We start from the raw sequence: 11,500 nt of genomic DNA on the forward strand, positions 1-11,500 counted from the left end.
GCAACCTTGGAGTATCTGTTTTACTGGGAAATCCCTAATTATAATTTCCTCCAATTTACTTGTTTCAGACATTGGTTGGTTGTGCAAATCTCTTTTCGCCTTGACAAACTGTGGTGACCCTGCATACCACTGCATGTTGTAGTATGCCAGTCGTTGATATAACATTCACGAAGTACCAATCCGCGAATATTACATCCCTCAGAGTAGTACAACAGAACATAGCAGGTCCATAACTCATTCATTTATTATTACAAGCATAATATACATATCATCTCGGAGCTCCTCTTGGGTCCTAAGAGGGATACTCCTGGGTTCGAGGCGAACCCATCTTAACTTACAATATAAAAGTCTTACTAGGTGATACATTTATAGCAACGAGCAGTTAAGTACTAAGAGTTTGTACTGCTCGGATACTACTACTACTTATCGGTCTAACCTTGTTCTCCTCCGGAACCCTCCCCGGTTTCGTAGACTATAAGGTAGTCTACACCTTCGACACCTCCAGAGAGGTCTGGTTCTTCATAGCCGATGATGTCGGCTCCTTCAGGGTTATCGTTGTCCTCCTCCAGATGGTTCAAACAATCTAAGCAGGGGATTTAAGAGTGGTATGAGTACGAGCGTACTCAACAAGTTCATTATAGAAAAGAGGTGTTTAATGCACTAGCTACGATATTAGACCAGAAAGTCTAATACCAATGCAAGTTTTGATAAACATTTCTTCAAGAGGTTGCTTTTATTTCAAAGAACTATGTCCGTCAGCCTTCACCGGTTTACTAGAACTTCATGGAGTTCCTTTCCGGCAGCGTTCGCAGTTCCAAATCCCGGAAAAGGGAGTGACAGTCACGATTCATTACACTCTGCAGAGGTGTGTTGCTTTACCCATAAGAGATCTTAACCTTGGTGCCAACCGGGCAGCTTTCCCGTCCACACTTCCTTCGGTGTGAGGCCCGGTATAAGGTCATAGCCAATCATATTCCTCCGCTACCTCGCACACCCACCCTTTGTTGCATACCCCGACCCTCGGGTCCTCGCCGGTCCTCATTATTACCATATTAAGGATGGACCCCGACCACGACGACAGTTCCGGGACTCGTTAACCATAAACTCCTTCGCCGGTAGCCGCAACCCATCATAGACCACTATACCGTGGGGAACTTAGAATGGGATTCCCTACCCCACCGCTTGCCCAACCGCGGCATGACAAGTGTCTATGGTATAGCGCGTCCGTTGATGTACGAGAGGTGGAAATACAATTGACTATTCCGTCCCACTCCAGATCTTATGGTTAACACGGGTATTACAGCACAAGAATCACTGGACGACATTTGTTGTTTAATCCTAGATGGATATAAACCCTTGCAATGGAACCACCACCATGTCAACACAATCCATGGTTCCATTTCCAACCACTTAGTCATATTCATAGTTATGAAAATAGTGGTTTTTTTTATGCATTAGTGATAAACATAGTACTTCGCAAGTAATTTGATAAAAATACTCGAATGACATGAGCAAGTGATGAACTTGCCTGAACACTGCAAAGTGTTGCAGTTGGATGGTGTGGACTCGACCCTTGTCCTCTGTTGCTGAAAAATAGCATCATTGTCCGATAAGGGCAATGGTTAAAGAAGCATTTATGCATGATTCCAGTTTTTAGGGTTTGTTCCCCCCTTCCGATGTCTTTATCATTTCATGAGAGGTTAATACTAAGAATGACTTAGGGATACTTTATTTAGGGTAAAATACAACCTTGAAATGTTGTCAAGGTGTTTTTAAAGTCCAAAATACTTTATGGACTTATTTTCATTATTGAAAATAAAAGGTGTGATTTAAATGATTTTTTAAATCATCAAATTTGAACTTATTCTTGTTTAACTTGAAAAATTCTATTGCATATTTTATTATGATAGAGATTTTTATACTGAGTGGTTTTCATATTTTTAATTATTTTTTAGAGCTATTAAACATTTACTATTGATTTTCAAAGTTTCAGCATTTTTATCAATTTGTGAAATGACACAATTGCCCCTGGGCCCACCTGTCAGTGGAGCCCAGCGGGTTGGGTTAGACCAGCTCGGGTCCAACCGACCCGAGCGGTCGCTCACACTTCGCCTCCCCCGCGCCGCCTCGACGAACCCCAATTCCCCATCTCTCTGGCGACTTGCGTCGCCCTCGCCGTCGCCATTCGATTCCGGCGAGCTCCGCCGGTCTTGGCCCTCGCCATGGGGCGCAATCGAGCCGCCGCATGACGCTGGTCAATCCCTCCGCGTCGATCTGGAGCAGGCGCTGCTCCCGCTCGTCCTTGACCCTCTTCGCGGTGGCTAGGGTTACGGGATCTACGGCGATCCCGCTGCTCCCAATGTTCCTGGCGCGATGGCGCCGCCGTGGGCCTTGCCGCGGTGGTGCGGGGCGCTGCGGCGCTTGTCGGAGCATGGCCTGGCCTGGCCAGGTGCTGCCGTGCACTCGGCGCGCGCCGCCGTGGCCGCCATGGCTGCGTCTGATGTCTGCTCGCCCCGGGTACGTGCGCCACCCTTCTCTCTCTCTCCTGTGCCTGTTCTTCTTCCTCCTCCTCTAGCTCTGGCCACGGCTGCTCCATCTCATGGAGAGGCTTGCCGTGCCCATGCTCTGCTGCCGTGCCTAGCTAGCTGTGCAAGCTCGCGTGCTGCTGTGCTCCACTGGCCTTGGCCATTGTTGCCATGGCCATGCTAGTGTTTGTGTTTCTGCTGTGTGCAGCTATGCCATGCCTCTGTGCAAGATTGTTAGGGCTGTACTGCCCTGCCATGCTATCCTTTATCCTGTGCAAGAATTCCTAGTCTAAGTGCTTGCTATGCTTGCATTTCTTGCTTAATTCTAGCTCTGTGCCTCTCGTTCTTGTTACTATGCTTGCCGTAAACTCAAGTGTATTCATGTATGCTGCCCCGGCTTGATTACAAGTGTGCAATTCTTGCAAATTTGCAAGTGCCGTTGCTATTATGTGCTATAGCTTGTGCTTGATTTCATGAGTATGCTCAATTGATCATTGTCGTTGACTTAACAGCATTATTCGGTGATGAATGCTATGTGCTTTACTTGTGTAGCTTGATCCAAATGGTTCATCATGCCTTTGATGTGCTTCTGGATACAATCATAAAGTCATTAATTCAGTTATCTGTTTATTCAGTTATGACTTGGTGTAATTCTTCAGTAACTGGTTAATTCCTGTTGTTGTGCTTGGCTATGGCAATCTGTAGCAAGAGCTAGTGGTGCTCTGATGATCAATTGATCAACAGTTGCTTGTGAGACATTGGTGTGCTCCTCTCTGTGACTGACTGGTGCTCATCCAGTGCTGTGTATGCATCATACAGGCTTGGCCTGTGTGTGCTGGTGCTTGCTCAAGCATCAGTAGATGCTTGCAATGATCCATTGGATCATCTGCAAGGCTCTGTGCAGCAATTACTTGTCTGTTTCATTTATCTATTTATCTTTCCTTAATAAATGGATGTATAAATGATGTGAACTGGTAATCAGTGATGATCATTACAATTAATTTGCTAGGGCTAGCTGGATGACAACCTCTGGTTGGTACCCTAGCCCTCTACCGAATCCAAATGGATGATGAAGTGGTGGTTTCATGTGTTGGCTTTGGGTTGAGGTGGCCCCGGCAGCAGCTTGATGCCGTCATGGGTAGCTCCCCTCTTCTGCGGCTTGCTATAGTTGGTGATTGCTCGGCTGGATTTGAACAATCGCTCACTGGCTTGATCCAATACTGGACTTCCAGTGGCTTTTGATGTTGAGAAAATATATAGACAAGGATTTGTCTATAGTCTGATGGCCTAGCTAGCTGTAGGTGCTGAGTGTGTGGGCTAGGCTAGCTGTGAATTCATTTTTGGCTGATTTCCTTTAGTTATGCATTGATTTTCATAACTGATGTTCCCATAGGATGATTACCTAATGGTCTTACCCATATTTTCTTGCACCAAATGGCTTTGTAGCCAGATGATGACACAAACAGGGTATTCTACCCTTCTGTGCTCCTGTGATGCATTGTATGCTTATTTATGAGCAAAACTTGGTTTTGCTCAGGTTGATTTGGTTTATACCTCACTCCAGCTCCTAGATTGTTTGTTGGTGTAGAGGATTTCTTCAGTGTTGAGCTTATGCTTGCCCTGCTCCTCCTTGCAAGCCTGTGGTGCTTGAGTTGATGTTGTGATGGTGTGAGCAGGTTGAACAACAGTGCTGTTCCTCCTGTTCTTGAGTTCTTGATTTCTGGTGGACTTACCCAAAGGTAGCATGTCGATGGATATGGCTTAGGGTTTACTGTGGAGGCTTTTATGTGGCCTTCTCCTTCCTCTCTGGTCGACAACAAGGCCTGCAGCTTGTGGTGACTCACTGGCCTGTGTGTGCTGTTGAGCATGCACACTGCCTGGTGAGCAGTTTGGCTGTGTGTGTACCAAGTGCTTGGTACCTGGCTTGGTACTTGGCTGTGAGTAGATCAGCTCGGCAGAGCTGTGAGCATATCCTCTCTGTTGCCATTTTCTTTCTAACCTGCCAAGTGGCAATGCCACTTGGCATAATTGTTGCTTTGCTTTGTTGTGTGCGGGGAATCAAGATGATAATCAAGTGAAGATGAAGATCATCGTGCTCAAGCATCTTATGAAAATAGACTTGTAGTTTAGGATAGGTCATTAATTGTAATCTTCTTTCTTTTTCTTTTTCTATCTTTTCCAATTCTTGTAATGTGTTGTAATATTCTTATATTTCATTTCTGGATATTGTAAAGACAATGTATCTTGTGTGTTAATCAATAAAGCTCAAAGTTTTCTCTAATGAGCTTTACTTATTATTTGTATTGTTCATATTGTTTATTATTTATAATTTACTTAATGAATTTCCTCACAATTGAATTATGAGATATTTATTTGATGTTTGAATTTGAAATTCAAATTCAACTTAGGTTTGAATTCAATCATGCAACTTAAGTTTGAATTCAATCATGCACTTAAGTTGTGATGCAATATCACTCCTCTCTTCTCAAAACCCTAACTTACTTGAATAAGAAACAAGTTTATCGCACTCTCGAAACCCTAACCCTGTAAGGTGTCGAGAGAGAAACTTGTCCCCCTTCGATGCAGTTTTGTTTTAAAAGCGCGAAATTTCCCGTAATTTACGATGCAATGCACATCCCTTTCTAAAATCTACCCCTCGATCGTCTCTAAACCTCGGGACATTACAGCCTTTTCCCCTTAAAGAAAACTTCGTCCCGAAGTTGTGGTTGTAATACCTGAAGAGTTCGGGGTATGTTTTCCTCAGGTCTTCTTCCTTTTCCCTGGTGGCTTCCCTCTCGAGGTGATGTTTCCATTGTATCTTGCAGTACTTAATAGCTCGATTCCTGAGTTGTTTCCAGTTCTCCTCGAGAATCTTTGCTGGCTTCTCGATGTATGTCAAATCTGGTTGTAACTCGAGCTCATCATGTGATACTGGCTCATCTGGGGTCTTTAAACATTTCCTGAGTTGCGACACATGGAATACATTGTGAACTTGAGCTAACCTTCCCGGTAGTTCCAATTCAAAGGCTAACCCTCGGTTCTGACTCAAAATCTTGAAAGGTCCGATGTATCTAGGGCTTAACTTCCCCTTTACTCCAAATCTCTGAAGACCTTTCATCGGACTCACCTTGAGATATACCATGTCTCCAACTTGTGGCTCCCATGTCCTTCTCTTCTGATCGGCATAACTCTTCTGTCGACTTTGGGCTATCTTCAACCTATCTCTTATAATGTCAATGATCTGTTGCTTTTCCTTGACATAATCAGGATTGAACTCCTTGCTTGATCCCGCCTCATACCAACATATCGGTGATCTACACTTCCTTCCATACAGAGCTTCGAATGGTGCCATCTTGATGCTGCTTTGATAGCTATTGTTGTAGGAAAACTCTGCTAGTGGTAAGTGTTCTTCCCATGATCCTCCGAAGTCTAGGGCACAAGCCCTAAGCATATCCTCTAATATCTGGTTTGTTCTCTCTGTTTGTCCACCTGTCTGAGGATGATAGGCGGTACTATAGTCTAGCTTGGATCCTAAAGCTTCATGTAATTGCTTCCAAAATGCTGATGTGAACACGGATCCTCGATCTGACACTATCTTCTTGGGCACTCCATGTTTACTCACGATCTCTTTGATGTAAAGATCGATGAGTTTCTCTCCTTTATCCTGCTGATTTACCGCTAAGAAGTGTGCACTTTTCGTCAACCGGTCCACGATTACCCATATCATATCCTTTTATTTATTTATCATGGGTAGTCCGGTGATGAAATCCATTCCTATCTCCTCCCATTTCCATTCTGGGATTGGTAAAGGTTGTAACTTTCCTGCCGGACTTTGATGTTCAGCTTTCACTCTTTGGCAGGTATGGCATTCCGCCACGTATTGTGCTATCTCTCTCTTCATATTATTCCACCAGAATAACTCTTTGAGATCCATATACATCTTTGTACTTCCCGGATGTATAGAGTAGGGTGTTTGATGTGCTTCCCGGAGTATAACTTCCTTGATCTCATCAATATCCGGAACGCAAATCCTCTTCTGGAACCATAATGATCCAGACTCTCCTCGGTGAAATTCTGATGGTCTTCCCTCATCTATCCTTCTCATCTCCTCCACGATGAATGGATCGTCCAATTGACCCATGATTATCTCATTCTTTAAGTTAACACTTAACTCATCGGCTACTTGTAAAGCCGAAAGTCCTTCATGAGCTTCTTTCTCCCAAAGTTGTATTTGGGCTTGACTTATTTCCTTCCTCAACTCTGGTGATAATTCTTGTTCCACTCCTCCAGTGCTCTTCCTACTCAAGGCATCTGCTACAACATTAGCCTTTCCTGGAGTATAATTGATGGTCAAATCATAATCCTTGATTAGTTCAAGCCATCTTTTCTGCCTCATATTGAGTTCCTTCTGAGTGAAGAAGTACTTGAGACTTTTATGATCCGTATATAGCTCACACTTGGCTCCATAGAGAAAATGTCTCCAAGTTTTAAGTGCAAATACTACTGCTGCTAATTCTAGATCATGTGTTGGATAATTCACCTCATGAGGTCTGAGTTGCCTCGATCCATAAGATATTACTTTCCGATCCTGCATGAGTACGCAACCCAATCCATGTTTGGATGCGTCACAATACACGGTGTAATCCTTGCCAACTTCCGGAACTGCTAACACCGGTGCTGTGGTGAGTTTCTCTTTCAGGGTTTGAAAACTCTTCTCACACTCGTCAGACCACACAAATGGTGTGTTCTTCCTTAACAGCTTAGTCATCGGTCCTGCTATCTTGGAGAATCCTTCAATGAACCTCCGATAGTATCCTGCCATTCCGAGGAATCCTCGGATTTCTTTGACAGTCTTTGGTGCTTCCCAGTCTAAAACTGCTGCTACTTTACTTGGGTTAACAACTATTCCATCCTTGCTAATAACATGACCAAGAAATTCTACTTGATCTAGCCAAAATTCACACTTGCTGAATTTGGCATAGAGTTGATGATCTCTTAGTGTTTGCAACACTATCCTGAGATGTTCAGCATGTTCAGCTTTGTCTTTGGAATAAATCAAGATATCATCGATGAATACGATGAAAAACTTGTCTAGACATGGCATGAAGATCTTATTCATAAGATTCATGAAGATTGCTGGGCATTGGTTAATCCAAAAGGTACTACTAGATATTCATGATGTCCGTACCTCGATACAAAGGTTGTTTTCGGAACGTCTTCCTTCTTGATCTTTATCTGATGATAACCGGACCTTAGATCAATCTTAGAAAAGACTCCCGCGCCTCCAACTTGATCAAATAGATCTTGTATTCTAGGAAGTGGGTACTTGTTCTTGATAGTAACATTATTCAAATTCCTGTAGTCTCCGCACATCCTTCTGCCTCCATCTCTTTTATCCACGAAGATAACAGTGATCCCCATGGTGAGATACTCTCCGTATGAATCCTTTCTGTTCTAAGTCATCCAATTTCTCTTTAAGTTCTTTCAAATCCTTAGGCCCCATCTTGTATGGTGCTTTAGCAATCGGAGCTGTTCCTGGAATTAGGTCGATAGTAAATTCTATCTCCCTATCTGATGGCATTCCAAGTAATTCCTTAGGAAAAACATCCTGGAATTCATTTACTACAGGTATATCCTCCAACTTCACTTCCTTCATACTATTCAACTGTAGCTCTACTTCAATCTGTGTATGCTTGTCTCCTTGGTAGATCATTCTACTTCCATCGGGGCTTTTCAAAGACACAGCCTTGTTCACACAGCCGATCAATGCTCCATTAGCCTCTAACCAGCTTCATACCAAGAATGACATCAATGTCCTTCATTGGTAAAATGAACAGGTCTGCGTCAAACGCGCATTTATTGATCATAATGACTTGTCCTTGTTTGGTATGGGTTACTACTATCGTTCCCCCAGCGGAAAGTATGGTTATGGGTGAATCTAACTTAGTGCAACTAATCCCATGTTTGATGATGAATTGTTGAGAAATGAATGATGTAGTTGCACCAGTATCAAAAAGTACTTTGCCAGGATGAGTAAGTATCTGAAGCGTACCTATCACTGCCTGATCGGAGTTCACCACCTCCTCCAAGCTGGTGCAGTTTAACTTGCCGAAGGGCTTCTTGTTCTTCCAGTTCCCTCCGGTGTTTCCTCCTCGGCTTCCTCCTCCTCCTGACTGGCCTCCTACATTCTTATTCTTAGGGCAATCCCTAAGCATGTGTCCTTCCTCACGACAACCAAAGCAGATTATCCTTGGCCTCTTGCAATCCTTGGAAACGTGCCCTGGTTTCCCACAGCTTCTGCAAAATATTTGGTTTGCAGGCTGGAATCCTTGATTCCTCCTCTGGTTGTTGTTGTTGTTGTAGTTGTTGTTGTACCTTGGTTTGAAACTCAAGCCAGTATTAGGCTTGTTGCTGACATATCTCTTAGGCTCAAACTTGGCCTTCTTCCTCTTCTCCTCTTGCAGTTGTTTGAAATCATCTTCTAGAGTGATGGCTGCATCCACCAACTCCTGGAACTCTGTCGCTCTCATCATTCTGAGCTGCACTTTAAACTGGGGACTTAATCCCCGCAAGAACCTCTTCTTGTTTTTGTCCTCGGTGTTGAACTCCTCAACTGCATGCCGAGACAACTTCGAAAACTCCCTGACATAAGTCAGGATGGCCTTATCCTTCTGCTCGAGACTCTCAAATTCTCGACGCTTCAGTTCCACTATGCTTTCAGGGACATTGGATTCCCTGAACTTCCTCTTGAACTCCTCCCAGGTGAATACCTTCTCAGCCGGATATACGGCTACTATATTATCCCACCATGATGCGGCGGGTCCACACAACAAGTGTGTTGCATACCTGACCTTCTCCAGGTCGTTGCATCCAACGGTATTGAGCTTCCGCTCGGTGTCCATCAACCAATCCTCCGCGTCCATTGGTTCGGGCGCGTATGCGAAGGATATTGGCTTTGTATTCTGGAAGTCTGACAAAGTGACTCCCTGGTTCTCGGGCCTCTCCACCCTGTTCTGCTGAAGCAGCTCCTGGAAGAACTTATTTTGTTGCTCCATTGTCATACGTTGCCTTTCCTCCAACATTTGCATGTATTGGAGGAAATTCTGCTGCGTCATAGGTGGTGGTGGTGGTGGAAACTGGTTTCTGGCTGCTTCATCAGCCTCTTCCTTCTGCTTGGCCTCGCGCTCGATGCGCTGTGCTTCGCTCTCCTCACCCGTCAATCCCGACATTTCCCCCTAGTTCTGCAACACAAAGTGGTACTCATAGTTACTCCATGCGCAAGTTTTCTGAGCTCAACTTTGTGCACAGAACTAGTCACGCAATGAAAATCAAGAAGCAAATCCAAATCATACAAAACATATACCATGTATATACATACTTAAGTGGTCTTATTACAATACTCAGTGACGATGTGACTATGCAAACTCACTTATTGAAGTATATGTACAAATTTCTACAAAATATTACATACTACAATACACGTGGTACTACTGTATTGTAGCCTCGCCTCCCATGGTAGTCTCTAGTCGTGCTTCACTCCCGGTACATCCCAGGCTTCCATCCGGTCGAACGTGTAGTCCTCCTGACAGAATCCGGAACATAAGGTCTTCCCGTCGGCCGGTAGTCGGAATCGCAGGATGATCCCAGGGGAGAAATCTGTGTTCATGAACCGGTCACTCGATGCATCATAATCCACCCATCGAGTGTACTCCCTCGTGACTCCGCCATAGGTATATCCACCATCGGTATCCGACTCGACTCGCAGTCGGATACCCTTCTTCGTCTCCCTATTACCCCGATAGTTCGGCTCCGGGTTGTGGCGTCCTCATTCATCTTAGGATTATATCTAATCGAATCACTATGGGTTCCAGTATCTGATCCCCAACGCCAACCCGTGGAGTTTTCTACAGGAGTCACGGAACGCTGATTGTTTCCGGATTCCTCTCCACCCTCATAACCTCCATGGGAACTACTAGGAAAGTACCTAGGGGTAATGGGTGTGGTTTGTTGTTCGGGATGGTCAATACTAATGTAATCACCAGCTGAATAAACTGGTGTGTGAACCTCATTCTCCATTGGTTCCTTCCCCTTAGTCTCCTCCTTGGGCTTAGTGAACTCTTCCAAACATTGTATCAACCGCTCCCGACAAATGTCGGTTCAACCGAAAGAACAATGACAAGAGGTTGCGGCTGTTATCCATGTACTTAGCGGCTTCTGCTGGTTTGCGTTTTGCAAGCTTGAAGTGGTTAAGCATAGGATCATCTTCCTCCTCCATATGAGGAATATGAGCAAATTCGGAACCCATAAGCTCCTTCGTCTTATGCTCCCGAATATCAGTGATGGCTCTCATTATGGCTATGTGGTAGGCTGTGTTGATAGTTCTAGCCTCACCTGATGGCATCACTACGCTCATTCCTAGAGATTCTGGAAGTCTTAGCCCTACCCTACACTTCTCCAATACTGATCCGTCGTAGTACCAGTATTTCATTACTTGGATTTGTGGATCTCACCCAAATTCAAGTAGCATAGCACGAAGAATGTATGCTAGTCCTCCGTCGTATTCACTCAAGTTTGACGGCTTCACTTTCACGTTACGTCCCGGGCGTGAACTTGCCATAGTTGGTTGTAGAATAGAAAGAATATAATATTAGTAATCATGCATCATAATAGAGATAATAAAGAATTATCGCACTAAAACATATGATTGTTTTATTCTCAAGTGAATATACACCATATTTTTAGAGAATTCTTTACTAATCCTATTTGACTCCTAACGTTTTGTCCCATTTACTAGGTTCCAACCTAAGGTCAAAGCTTTGGCTCTGATACCAACTGTGGTGACCCCGCATACCACCGCATGTTGTAGTATGCCAGCTATTGATATAACATTCACGAAGTACCAATCCGCGAATATTACATCCCTCAGAGTAGTACAACAGAACATAGCAGGTCCATAACTCATTCATTTATGATTA

The sequence above is a fragment of the Lolium rigidum genome, chromosome 3, assembly GCF_022539505.1.
Source record: "Lolium rigidum isolate FL_2022 chromosome 3, APGP_CSIRO_Lrig_0.1, whole genome shotgun sequence".
Classification (NCBI taxonomy): domain Eukaryota; kingdom Viridiplantae; phylum Streptophyta; class Magnoliopsida; order Poales; family Poaceae; genus Lolium; species Lolium rigidum.